The following is a 13,911-nucleotide window of genomic DNA, read 5'->3' as shown; positions in this document are numbered from 1 at the left end:
TTCATTTCTTCGAGTTCTTTGTCCTATTGGCTCTTGAAAATTATGTAATTAAAAATGACCGAAACGACACTTAGATCATCCCTATTGAAAAAGCTGATGTTAACTTTGATTTTGAAGTGGTTCAACATATACTTCAGGACGAGGGCGTCGACCACGTGTCAGTCGTATATTCGAACTTTGATATGTTTGCTGAAACCCACCTAAATACATGGTGGGCCATATAAAGTTTTAAATGTAAAAAGTCAATAAAAAAAACGACTTGATATTTTTCAAAGGTCTAACATACAATTAAAAGGTTGTTTTATGAAATTTATTTGTGGAAAACAATTTCGGACAAATGACTACCACGGCTGAGTTTACAGTAGCTTATCCGATCCTCCCAATTTTGGAGTACTTTCTCGATGGTTTCAGGCCTTATGGCAGCTACAGCAGCTTGAATCGCGTACTTTAGATCTTGAATTGTTTCTGGATGGTTGGCGTAACATTTATCTTTAACAGCTCTCCACAGAAAATAGTCCAACGGAGTTAAATCGCAGCTTCTGGAAGGCCAATTCACATCACCTCTTTTGCTGATTATGCGATTTTCGAAAATAGGGCGTAAAAGATTGAGTGTAGCGTTTGCTGTATGGCACGTAGCGCCGTTCTGCTGGAACCAAATGTTGTCCAAGTCTTCCTTTTCAATTTGCTTGAAGAAAAATTCGGTTAACAGTGCGCGATATCGCTCCCCATTGATGGTTACGGCGGTTCCTTATTCATTTTCGAAGAAACATAGGCCGATGATTCCACCAGACCAAAATCCGCACCATACAGTGATTCGTGCTGGGTGCATTGGCTTCTCGACGATTATGTGCGTATTTTCTGTGCTCCAAATGCGACAATTCTGCTTGTTAACGTAACCATCGAGGTGGAAATGAGCCTCGTCCGAAAAGAAGATTTTTCGGTAAAATTGACCATGCTCGCTCAAACGATCTTCTGCCCAACTTGGGAACTGTAGTTTTCAATATTTCCCAGTTTTCTTCTAGTGAATAGCGACCCATTTCGTAAATTTTAGACTTTTTACTGAATATCTGTCACTTTCCGAGTGGTATTTGACGTTTCCAATGTCGAAATATAGATAATTCAAAATTAAAACGTTAGATGGCCCACCCGTTATAAATATCATAATTATATTGTGTTTTGAAATTTTTTAAAAATGATTTCACAGTTCAAATATTGGTAGATTTATTAACTACCAAATACTTTTCAGTTTTCATTATTTTTTTGAGGTGCATATAGAGTCAAATTTAGAAGATATTTATATTCATTCTTACAGTAAAAAAGGAACGTTAACTTCGGCTACTTCGAGGTATTATCATCTGTTATAGCATATAAAGGTATGCAATTATTTTTATGCTTAGTTTTTGTGGCAGCTATCTGTTATAGTAGTCGGATTTGAGCGATTTCTTCGGAGATTGTAGCGATGCCTTGAAAAGTATTCGGTGCGGGTTTTGAAGAATAATTAAAGAACAGCTCATATACGCATTAAAATATAATCTCAAAACGATTTGTTGACAGCGTTTCTTACTCTAAAAATAAGAACATAAAAACTAAAATTTTTTTGGCTCTAAAGATTCCAACGCCTTAAGCGCAAACCAAATAAGTTTTTGTGTTATTCCATAATCGCCTACGAAGCATAAATCCAATGTTACAATTAATGAACAGTCAAAATAGTCGGACTAAAAATCAATAAATAGAGTAGTTCCCATTGAATCTTATCTGAGACGCATCCGTAACATTATACTTAGGACTGATTTTGAAGACTATTGGTAAAAGTCCAAAATCCGTTGCAAATCCTTCTGTCACCAGTCCTGATGTGGATAGTGAACGATATAATAAAAGAGCAGAAAAGCTATTACTTATTGTAATGTTTAAGGCTAACTATTTAACTAGATTACAATCAGATGACGAAGAGACGATAAAGTGATGGAAATCGTTGGATTCGACTTGGAGCTAACCATTGCACAAACAATTGCTTGGAACTACTTAAAGAAGGATGGATACAAAACAAAGCTGCTGGGTGCAACAGAGCTCAAAATGGCAGAGGAATTGTGTTCGGCAGTAATTGCGGAAGCAAAGATTCTTAAACTTCCAGCTTATAGTCGGGATGTGGAACCAAGAAAATCGTTCACCGTTTTTGTGTAATAGTGACAAAAGAGAGTATAAGAGTGCATTATGAAGTTACCTTAAAATGACAAAAAGTTATCGAAAACATATGGTAATGGATTTCTTTTTACTCACTACTTTTAGCACAAAATCTCTCTCATCGGAGTATTATATTATATTTAACATAAATTGTTCATTTAATTAAAGAAATGCCAACTAACGTAATTGTCTTTTGCAACGAAGCGCGTAATAACAAATAAATAACATTTATCTAAGCAAACCCCACATCTTCAACGCCGGCCCTATACGAGTTCATGTGCCACAATTAAACACAGAGTATATGTACGTATGTATGTACTCATAGAATCACATCATGCAAATGAGACCACTGAAAACGGTGGTGGATTTTTAATTGTCAAAGCATTGATTGTGAAAATGAAAATGTTGCTCGCGTCGAATTAACCCCTTCGCTGTGTCGCAGAAGATCAACGTATGCCCCGAGCGTCCTGCACACTCAGGCATTCGACATACCTAGGAATATATATGTACATAGGTACGAGGTACGAGTATGTGGGTTTAGCTGTGTAAGTCAGATTAAGCTGATTGCGAGGTAGGCCAGTAATCTCCTTTGGAAAATCTCTGCCGTGCGACGCAAATTAATGAAGAAATAAAGGCACTGGAAAAACAGGTTGGAATGCTTTCGCTCGCTAGCTGTCGGGACTGATGGGTGGTGGCATTAGGCATTTCTTCTTCATCGTTCTTTTTCGGATTACATTAAATTTCAAAAGCCACATGATGACTCTCTGGGGTGCAATAAAAATCGAATTAATAAGGAAATTCAGGTTAAATGAACGCTACAAATGTCGCTTTAGCTGGCGGCTTGGAAATGATGCGTAATGAACGCAAGCTGGCGGAGAATAAGACGCTGTATACAGATTTTTACTTATAGATATACAAAAATATGATTAATTTCAGGACTTTTACTCAATTATCTATAAATGTTGTAATAAAATATGGCATTAAATTTGCTTACACAATCGGAAAGTACCCCATTTATTTTTGCGCCTATGATAGGTCAGCTTGAAGGTAATTAAAAGATTTGAGTGTTTCTGACACTTCTATGCCACAGGTGCGTGATATGGTTAAAATCCCACACAAACAAAAGCATGAAATGATGAAAGATAATGTTTTTATGTTTATATAGACGTATATGTATATGTACAGATATACAGATAACATCTAGATATGATTGTACTCGTGTGAGTGTTCGCTGTTGCTCACAAGTCCTGTTGCTGTTGCTCACAAATCCTGCATGCAGAGATAACTGTTCTTAATATAAGTAAATTATGTGTAATGTCCTTGACAGCCACTCAAACCGCTGTCAAATAGACAAAGGTATGCATGAAGGCAAATTTTATAAAGGGTTCATCAAGCTGAGCGTTTGAATAATTGAAAAAAGTGAAACTTAATTTGAATTCCATAAATGCATATAGGGACACATATGGTTAAAATAGCTGCGTAAGAATGCTCTTAATTGGTTAAAAGTTATATTTCAAGTAGCAAGCTTTTGGGAATTACATTTACTATGTGATCAAATTTGAACCGGACTGTTGAACATGAATTTTCAGGTTTATTGAAAGAAATCTTTAATATCGCCTTCAAAGTGGACTCCTTTTGAGCCAACACATGTACATATGTAATACACTTGTTAAAGGTCCCGACTGGGATGGCCTGAGATGTCTTCAGCGAATCCAGATGCTTTTGGCTTCGGTTAATTTTTGCGCGCCATTCGCGTAATTGATGGGTAGTTTCGACATCATATTCATTTTATGAATGTAAGGTCCTCAGTTACACGACGTCTAGTTTTGTGAAAGGTTCATCTCCTTTGGTACTAATCTAGCATTGGCTACATACCCGAAACCTTAACCAAAATGTGTTGAGGGGATCAACACAACATGTTGAGATCTGCTGTTGTCTATCTCATGCCAACATGACCATATTGAAACAGCGTATCTTCAACTTCTTTGATATTATTGTCATTAGGAGAAGCTGGATAAATCTGCAGCATTTTCAACAATTTCATTGTGATTCCATTTGAAACACAAATGTTAAGCAAATGCGTTGTAGAAGTTTTTTCCATGATAAAAGTTGACAGACAAACTTTCCGAGACGTAAACACACAATACCAGGTTGTTCAACAAGTTTTGTCGTTTTATAAAAAAAAACACAGTTGTATGATTCAAACTACACTTTATTATTCAGTATAATCTCCCTGAACATTAATACACTTATTCCAACGATCCACCAATCTGTGGAATCCTGAAGTGAGAATTCGGAAGGTCTGCAAAAAATGCTTCAACAGCCGTTATGACCTCTTCATTTACTGAAAAACGCTTGCCACGCATCAATTTTTTGTCAAAGTGCTCTTGTGACACGGTGCATTGTCCTGATGAAGAAAGATTTTTTTCTTCTGCAAACCGGGTCTTTTTTCACGAAGTTTTTCCTTCCACAGGTCCAAAAAGTTACAATAATATTCAGAATTAATTGCTTTACCAGTTTGCAAGTAATCCACAAACAACATTACTCTCGCATCCCAAAAACTGATGCCATATCCTTCTTGGCCGATTTTCGGGCACGTACTCGTTTCGAAGCCGAACAACCAGGTTCACACCGCTCTTTACCCTCTTGTTTTGATTCAGGATCATGCTGATAGACCCAAGTCTCATCCATAGTGATGAATCGACGCGCAAAATCCACTTTATCCTTTTTAAAACGTTCCAAATGTTACTGAGGAAATCGCATTCGAATGGGTTTTTGTTCCATTGTTAGCAAATGCGGCACCCATTGTGCACACAACATTCTAAAACCCAAATTTCACTTAAAATATGGCTCACACTGCCTAATGAGATGGGTAGAGCCTCTACTAAATTTCTCTCAGTCAATCGACGATCTTCCAAAACCATATTCTGTATTTTGGCTATGATTTCTGATGTTGATGCGCTTTTTGGACGTCCTTCACGTGGATCGTCTTCAAGGCTTGTACGACCACGTTTAAGTTCAGCAACCAATTTTTCTACTCTTCTAATTGTAGGACAATGATTATACACTTTTAACATTCGCTGGTGGATTTCTTTTGGTACTACAGCTTCTAAAAATAAGAATTTTATCACTGCACGATATTCAATTTTTTCAAAATACTGTGACACGGCGACACTCAATGGATTGTAAACAAAGAATGAATTGACAGATTGAAATGAAACTTCACATATGTATATTCACATGAAGAGTGTACCAACAAGACAAAATTAAGCAACCCGTTACTTCTATATTTGTTGCTGGTTGGGTTTTACCTACAAGGAAAACTCTTTACAAGTGAATATATAGCTGACTTCGAGCGCTCAAATTTTCATGGCTGTATCTGCAAAACTATTACGCGGATACACTTGAGCATTCAGGACAATATTGACTGATTCTAGAGACGGTATAAAATTAAATACAACAAAAAAATCGATTTTTTTTGGCCGTGAAATCCATATAACCCCATAACTGACTCATAAGACCACATCTGAGACTTCATTTTTTAATTTAATTATTTTTTATTCAAATATAACATTGCAGTTTTTACTGTTTCTACTAACCGCATCTGATCTCTTATCAAGCCTCCAAAAATTTCGTACATTTTTTTAGAATTCAATTCCACAACCTCATTCTATAGTACACTTTTTGGTATTGAGGACGCTGTTGTTGTTGTAGCGGCAGAAAAGATTCTTTGCCGGATAAAGGTCCGGGGCTGTTCCGGTTACTTAGACCCGACTGTCGTGGTAACGGAGGTTAAGGACGAACCAAAAATTTGCAAATTTTCAACAAATAAAGAAATCAGTTATTACTAAACTTCCCATTCAAGACCTTTGCTTTTTACATCTTTATAGTATAAATAAATATTCTGAAAGTGTGTTTGTAATTGAACTGCTCCTAAACGGCTGGACCGATTTTGATGAAATTTTTTGTGAGTGTTTAAGGAGATTCGAGGATGGTTTATATTCACAATTTGGTCCACTGGAAAATGTTTTTTTTTAATTAATTTTTCATTTGTAATTAATTGCTAATTTTGGAATGTTTTACATTGGATCCGATAGATTGCGCTACCATCGCAGTATCCAATATTCAAACCTTAAATTGGCGTAAACGTGCAATAAACAAAACAATGCAAAAGTAAAAGGCGACTTCTGCAGACAAGTTTTTATAAGGTGGATAGAGTTGTTCGTTCTTAAGTAAAAAATTGGGTGATTCAATACATCTCTGGGTAGCTATATCTATATATAAAAGAGAAAGTTGTGTTAGTTGCACCATTCAACTCAAGAACGGTTAAAACGATTTGGCTGAAAATTGGTGGAGAAGTAGCTTAGAACCAGGGTAAGGACATGGAATACCATTTATCTCTTTATATCAAAATTTAATACAACTCATAAATACAAAAATTATATTTCAAATCATAAGCATTTGTTCCAAACTCATATTTGCAGGAATCATTTGAATATATGCCTACAATTTTATACAGATTCTTCCTCAAAAATAATACAATTTCAAAGTATGTATTTGTAATAGTAGAAAGGAACTGCAACTAAATAGACAGTTCATTGGATTAAAACTGGCACAGTAATCAGTCGTTGAGTATGTATTATATCACGTGCATCCCAACGTGCATCCCAAAAGACTGATGTTAAAACCTTTTCAGCCGACTTTTTCGTCTTTCCACGCCTGAGAACCGGTTCATCATATGCAGTCCACTAGAATGACAGTCGATTGGACTTCAGTGGGAAATGATGGAGTTATGTTTCTATTGTCACACACCGACGCAAAAATTCGGTTTTATTACGATTAAAGAGCACTCAAACACTTCTCAGAATCAGTTATTCGTTGTGTTTGTTGGATTATGAACTTGCGAGGCACCCACTTTGCACAGAGCTTTCGCCTCTTTAAGCTTAGTAAATATCTTTTCATCAGTGGATTTCCCTGAGCCCAAATTCAACAGTATTTTCCATCAAAAAGCAATGCTTTATTAACACTCGAAATGCTTTATGATCCATTTTTTTTAAACTAACACAAGTTGCTTCATAAAAATGCTATATCTCATTAACTAATAGTTATAATCCAACTAATAGAAATCATATAGATGGTAGTAGTAGTATTATCCATGTATCAGGACGGGTCCTCTAGTCAATTTATATATTTTAATAAAGCTCCGATGGAACATCCTTAGCCGGATAACTACATACAAGTATGTACGTATGTGTTAAATGTCTCGCTCTAATGGGTGAAATCGTGTTGAAGATCCGACACTAAATCCGTGCCTGAATTGATGTGAGCTTTTCTGAGCTGTATACATACATATAAGCTATATGCTATATACATATGTATGTATGTATGTTTGTATATGTCGTATGTATGACATTTGTATGTACGCATATGACAGCTGCAACTAACAGCAACAAATGAGTTTACAAATTCAAACATGCGTATAGAGCAAAACAAATTAGCCATTTAACACAGCAGAAACAACAACAACAACAACAAAAACTACAATAACATATTATGTGAGGAAACAAATGACCATAACACGATAACATGTTATGTTGCAGCAAGTGTTGCCAAAATAACGGATTCATGTCGTTGCTGTTATTGTTGTTATTGCTGGCATAACTGCTGTTTGCCTTGTGTTGTTACAAATTTGCAAGGCTCGTTAAGTGGCAAGAACTGTGTAGCCTTTTGCTCTAGTTGTTGTGGCAGCTTCTACTGTTTTTGTTGCTGTTGTTGTAGTTGTGTTGTAGCCGCTACTGTTTGTGTCTGTGTCGCTCTGCCATTCTGGTCAGCATCTGCGTAATTATTCAATTCAATTAATCCCTTTTACGCCTTCATCGCCGTTCCTCTTTCCGCACTCTCCCATTCGAAGGGGCAAAAGTCCTTTCTGCCTTAATTCTTCTTCATGTCACTTCGCAGTATCACGTTGTAACATCCTCCAACTCAGCTGCTTGTCTGCCTTGCTAACTGGTTGGATAACTGTCATTCGGGTCGGTTGACTGCCAGTAGCCATGTCCATCTCCGTTTCCGCTTCCGGTTATGAGTGTAGTGTGGCAAGTGCGCAAAACTGTTGGGTTGGTTATGGAAAGTTAAGGATTCATATCTATTTAGAGCTTAATTTATCTCGTAAAATCAATGTCTTTATTATACTTTTTTTGAATCTTTGTTTTGTTTCGAGTTTGTGGTGAGTTTAGCTAACTTGTAAGAAAATAAGTGAGAGAGGACTTGATTTCTAGCGTTCAGTTTCTATGACACCTATATCTTATAATGGTTGGATATCAGCGAATGCTACAAATGGGGAACTTCTTGTGGTGAAAAGGACGCTTACGTACAGACATCGACTCAGCTCGACCCGCTGATCATTTATACACATGTGTGTCTATAGGGTCTCCAGTCTTTCCTTCAAGATTTTACAAATTTCTTATCAGACCTAATGTACCTTATATGGTAGAGTACACAAAAATCCCAAGTAAATAAGAGAGAGCAAATATTATTTTATTTTCATGTGAAATATTTGATATCTGGACTGGACTATTTGAATTGAAGTTGAATCAAGGGAATTGTTTAAACGAGAAATGAAAATAGTTCACTTCAGTTATTGCTCATCAAAAGGTGACAAAATAATAAAATGAATACGATATCATACGTATGATATGGATTCGTGACCACTCAACTCCCATAGAACCTTATAACAATAAGTAAGGCAAAGTTTTAGTTTCGACAATTAAATGGTTTTTACATAAGGCTTGTTGCTGATTCTTCTTCTTTTCTGGCGTATAGAGTTTGGTCTTTGTTCGTCGAGAGAGGACTTTACTTCTCAATTTACTACTCAGGCCGAAGTAGCACCGGTTGGCAAGAGCCGCGTTCGATTTCGAAGCTGGTATTGTTGCTGGTGTTAATACTGGTTCCAAGATAGACGAAATTGTCTACGATTTCGTAGTTATGCTTTCCATTTGCTTTGATTCTTTATTTAGTTTGGAGAAAGCAGAACTTACGGCGCGCATGTTGAGGCTAATCATATCAACAGCATACGCCAGCAACTGTGCACTCTTATAGAAGATTGTACCTGCTCGATTTGGTATCGCGCCGCTCAAAAAGGTCCTTCCCGCTCCTGTAGGAGTGTTTGGTATTGCTCAACGTCATTTTACACAGCCGTGTTAATTTTTCAGGGATAACAAATTCAGACTTCGCGGAATAAAAGCAGCTTCTGGTCGTGTTGCTATAAAGTCGAATGGAGATTATCTGATCACTTATTTATTTTCCAGGCCTAAAGCCATAGTCATAAGGTCCAATCAATTTGTTGACGGTGGGCTTTAATATATCAAACAATTCGCTGGATAGAACCTTATATCCGATATTTAGGAGACTTATCCCAAGCTAGTTGGCGTAGATTGTGGCGCTCCCTTTTTGTGGATTGAGTAAAGCACGCTTAAATTCCAATCGTCGGACATGCTTTCGTCCGACCATATTCTACAAAGAGGCCATGCATGCTTCTTATCAGTACTTCACCGTCATATTTGAATAGCTTGGCCGGCAATCTATCTGCCCAGCCGCTTTGATGTTCTTCAGACTGGTTATTGCTATTCGAACTTCTTCATGGTTGGGCAACGGAACGTCTACTCTATCGTTACCGATTCGGGAATCGGATTCGCCTGCTCCTGGCGTTACAAGATTATAAACGTTATAAATGCTGTGTTATTTCGAGAAGAAATGCATAGTTGAAATTAAAAACACTTTTGTGACTCATAGAAGGATTAAGAAACCTACTACTTGTCATCATTAACTGTCAACGATAAAAGTATTTTTCTTTCTGAAAATTGTCATGTAAGTAATATCGGTAGAGAAAATACTTTTAGCACCTCTTATGAATAAACTGTAACAATACTGTAGCAATGTATTAAATACGGTTGTATCTGGGAAGATCGCTTTGATAATAATTTCGACTACTGTGGACTAAAAATAGTAAGACTTCTATTTAAATTTCGCCCGAAAACCCATTCGTCGAAATGTTTTTTCTAGGTTAGTATAACTAACAGTGCGAAATTTCTCATCATGTGAAACAATGCTTTCCGACTACCAGGATGTCATGAAACGTATGTCGATTACTTTGAGGGGAGCAACAAAGATTTTGAGAATAAGTTAAGAATATTAAGATTATGAACAAATTATTACTATTTTTTGCTCATATTTGGAAGTAGGTTTACCTTTCTTTCTTAAACTTTTGCTACAGACATGACGGAACTTCTTCCCAGAGCTGTTAAAACTGTTTTTATACTCTCGCAACAAAGTTGCTAAGGAGAGTATTATAGTTTTATTCACATAACGGTTGTTTGTAAGTCCTAAAACTAAAAGAGTCAGATATAGGGTTATATATACCAAAGTGATCAGGGTGACGAGTAGAGTTGAAATCCGGATGTCTGTCTGTCCGTCCGTCCGTCCGTCTGTCCGCCCGTCCGTCCGTGCAAGCTGTAACTTGAGTAAAAATTGAGATATCATGATGAAACTTGGTACACGTATTTCTTGGCTCCATAAGAAGGTTAAGTTCAAAGATGGGCAAAATCGGCCCACTGCCACGCCCACAAAATGGCGGAAACCGAAAACCTATAAAGTGTCATAACTAAGCCATAAATAAAGATATTAAAGTGAAATTTGGCACAAAGGATCGCATTAGGGAGGGGCATATTTGTACGTAATTTTTTTGGAAAAATGGGCGTGGCCCCGCCCCCTACTAAGTTTTTTGTACATATCTCGGAAACTACTATAGCTATGTCAATCAAACTCTATAGCGTCATTTCCTTCAGGCATTTCCATATACAGTTAAAAAATGGAAGAAATAGGATAATAACCACGCCCACCTCCCATACAAAGGTTATGTTGAAAATCACTAAAAGTGCGTTAACCGACTAACAAAAACGTCAGAAACACTAAATTTTACGGAAGAAATTGCAGAAGGAAGCTGCACCCACTTATGGACCAAAAACCATATATCAGGAACTACTAGACCGATTTCAATGAAATTCGGTATATAATATTTTCTTAACACCCTGATGACATGTACGAAATATGGGTGAAATCGGTTCACAACCACGCCTTCTTCCAATATAACGCTATTTCGAATTCCATCTGATGCCTTCTCTGTATAATATATACATTAGGAACCAATGATGATAACGGAATAAAACTTTACACAAATACGGTATTTGAAAAATATGTAAATGACTGATAATGAAATCTCGATTATCACTTTATCGTGCGAGAGTATAAAATGTTCGGTGACACCCGAACTTAGCCCTTCCTTACTTGTTATATTAAAGACTTGTAACTGGACATCAAACTTGAGCCGAAGATACATCATTTTCACAATTTCTGATATAAACTACACAAGCATTACAACGCTTAATCTAATTTTTCATAAAATTCTTATAAGCGTAGGCTGGGATGACCTTCAGCGTCTACTACGAAAACTTCCATTGGCGTTCCCCGAAGCAGATTTTTAATTTCGGACTTAATAAAACTTAAAAAAGTCACAGGGAGCTAACTGTCAAAGACGGTGACTGAGCGATGACTATCGTTTCGTGTTTGGAAAAAAAGTTTGTCACAGTCAGGCTGGAATGTGACGGCGCATTATCGTTGTGAAATACTAATTATATTTCTGTCCAAAAATTCGATCGTTTGCTACGAACTGGTTTGCGTACACACCTCAAAACCGCCAAGTTTTATTCCTTATTGAAGGTTTGACCCTGTGGAATAAAATTATGTTGAATCAATGGTTTTTCACCGACTTTAAAGTGTTTTTTTTTCGGCTTAAACTTATTTTCGGGGTCAGTGAAATTCTAATAAAAATGTCAGAGAACCCTTCCGGTTAATGAACTGGACCACGAAATATTCATGGTTGGATCATATGCCTGTTTTAACCTTAGTCTCGAGTCGAGGTGAAAGTGTACAGATATATCGTCCTCGTCTTCTCCCAGGCAACTCTAACAATTGGCGTTCCTCAGAGTATTTAGTCTGACTGAACTCAACTTCGCTCTGAACATTTAGTTCATTGTACTCTTGGTTGGACCATGCCCATCAAACTCGTACGAGGTCAAGAGTTAATGCTAGACTACAACAAGATAACGAAGCCACACGTTAGTAGTCTGAGTATGTTTTGGTCAGAAAAGGTGATCCTTTTCGAAGTTCTCTTCTTTTTTAAAGAAAAAACACAAAAACTTCAAATTTAGTGGGGAAGGTTTATTATCATTAGAGAAACATTCTTTACAACTCAGATGGGCCACCCGTTGAGTCCAATTTTCGATGACTCGTTCCAGCATTTCGACTGGTAAGTGGCGCATGATAATCGTGATGTTTTGCTCCAAGATCTCAATCGGAGCGGGATTATCCACATAGACCTTAGACTCTACATATCCCCCTAAAAAATGTCTAACGGTAAAATTAATTGTTTACCGAAGTGTTCTCTCAATAAATCCATTGATTGATGAGATATGTGGGAAGTGGTGCCATCTTGTTGAAACCAAATGTCGCCGAGATCCCGAGCTTCAATTTAAGCCATCAAATGGTCAGATATCATGGCGCGAGAACGATCACCATTGACCGACCGATGATTCCACCACCACGAGGAAATTGCAGTTCTTCAATCTCTTCAGGTTGCTCTTCGTCCCAAATGTGGCAATTTTATTTGTTTACATAACAATGGACCTCATCGCTGAACGAAATTTTGTCAGAAACGTCGGATTTTCTTGGAACCTTTTAAGAGCCCAAAGAACGAAACGATGTCGCTCGGAAAAGTCGAGCGGCTTCAGTTCTTGCATAAGCTATATTTTGTATGCTTTCATTTTAAGATCTCGACGTAAAATGCGCCAATGTCGTTCCATATGTCAGTTCGAGTTGCTGCGAACGGCGACGAATCGACTCTTCACGGTCTTCGTATACACTCTCTGCTACGGCTTCGACCGTAAGTTAGTTCTAAATACAAAGAGACTAAATTTATATGAACGAAAGCCTCAGTGATACCAGTTTCCTGCAACATTTTATAATCACTTCTTATATATGTAAGTTGTCTCGTTTGTGTTTTTTATACTCTCGCAACAAAGTTGCTAAGGAGAGTATTATAGTTTTGTTCACTTAACGGTTGTTTCTAAGTCCTAAAACTAAAAGAGTCAGATATAGGGTTATATATACCAAAGTGATCAGGGTGACGAGTAGAGTTGAAATCCGGATGTCTGTCTGTCCGTCCGTCCGTGCAAGCTGTAACTTGAGTAAAAATTGAGATATCATGTTGAAACATGTATCATGGTGTACGTATTTCTTGGCTCCATAAGAAGGTTAAGTTCGAAGATGGGCAAAATCGGCCCACTGCCACGCCCACAAAAGTATAAAGTGTCATAACTAAGCCATAAATAAAGATATTAAAGTGAAATTTGGCACAAAGGATCGCATTAGGGAGGGGCATATTTGGACGTAATTTTTTTGGAAAAGTGGGTGTGACCCCGACCCCCACTAAGTTTTTTGTACATATCTCGGAAACTACTATAGCTATGTCAACCAAACTCTATAGAGTCGTTTCCTTCAGCCATTTCCATATACAGTTCAAAAATGGAAAAAATCGGATAATAACCACGCCCACCTCCCATACATAGGTTATGTTGAAAATCACTAAAAGTGCGTTAACCGACTAACAAAAAACGTCAG

The 13,911-nt window shown here is 37.2% G+C and overlaps 1 pseudogene; it reads right to left on the bottom strand.

Annotated features, from left to right (window-relative positions):
* LOC120774572 overlaps nt 1-13,911 on the bottom strand; it is a 111,124-nt pseudogene that overhangs the window by 87,636 nt on the left and 9,577 nt on the right.

The sequence above is a fragment of the Bactrocera tryoni genome, chromosome 4, assembly GCF_016617805.1.
Source record: "Bactrocera tryoni isolate S06 chromosome 4, CSIRO_BtryS06_freeze2, whole genome shotgun sequence".
NCBI classification, from domain to species: domain Eukaryota; kingdom Metazoa; phylum Arthropoda; class Insecta; order Diptera; family Tephritidae; genus Bactrocera; species Bactrocera tryoni.
The sequence above is the reverse complement of the archived record's forward strand: the minus strand, read 5'-3'. Positions and strand labels throughout refer to the sequence as shown.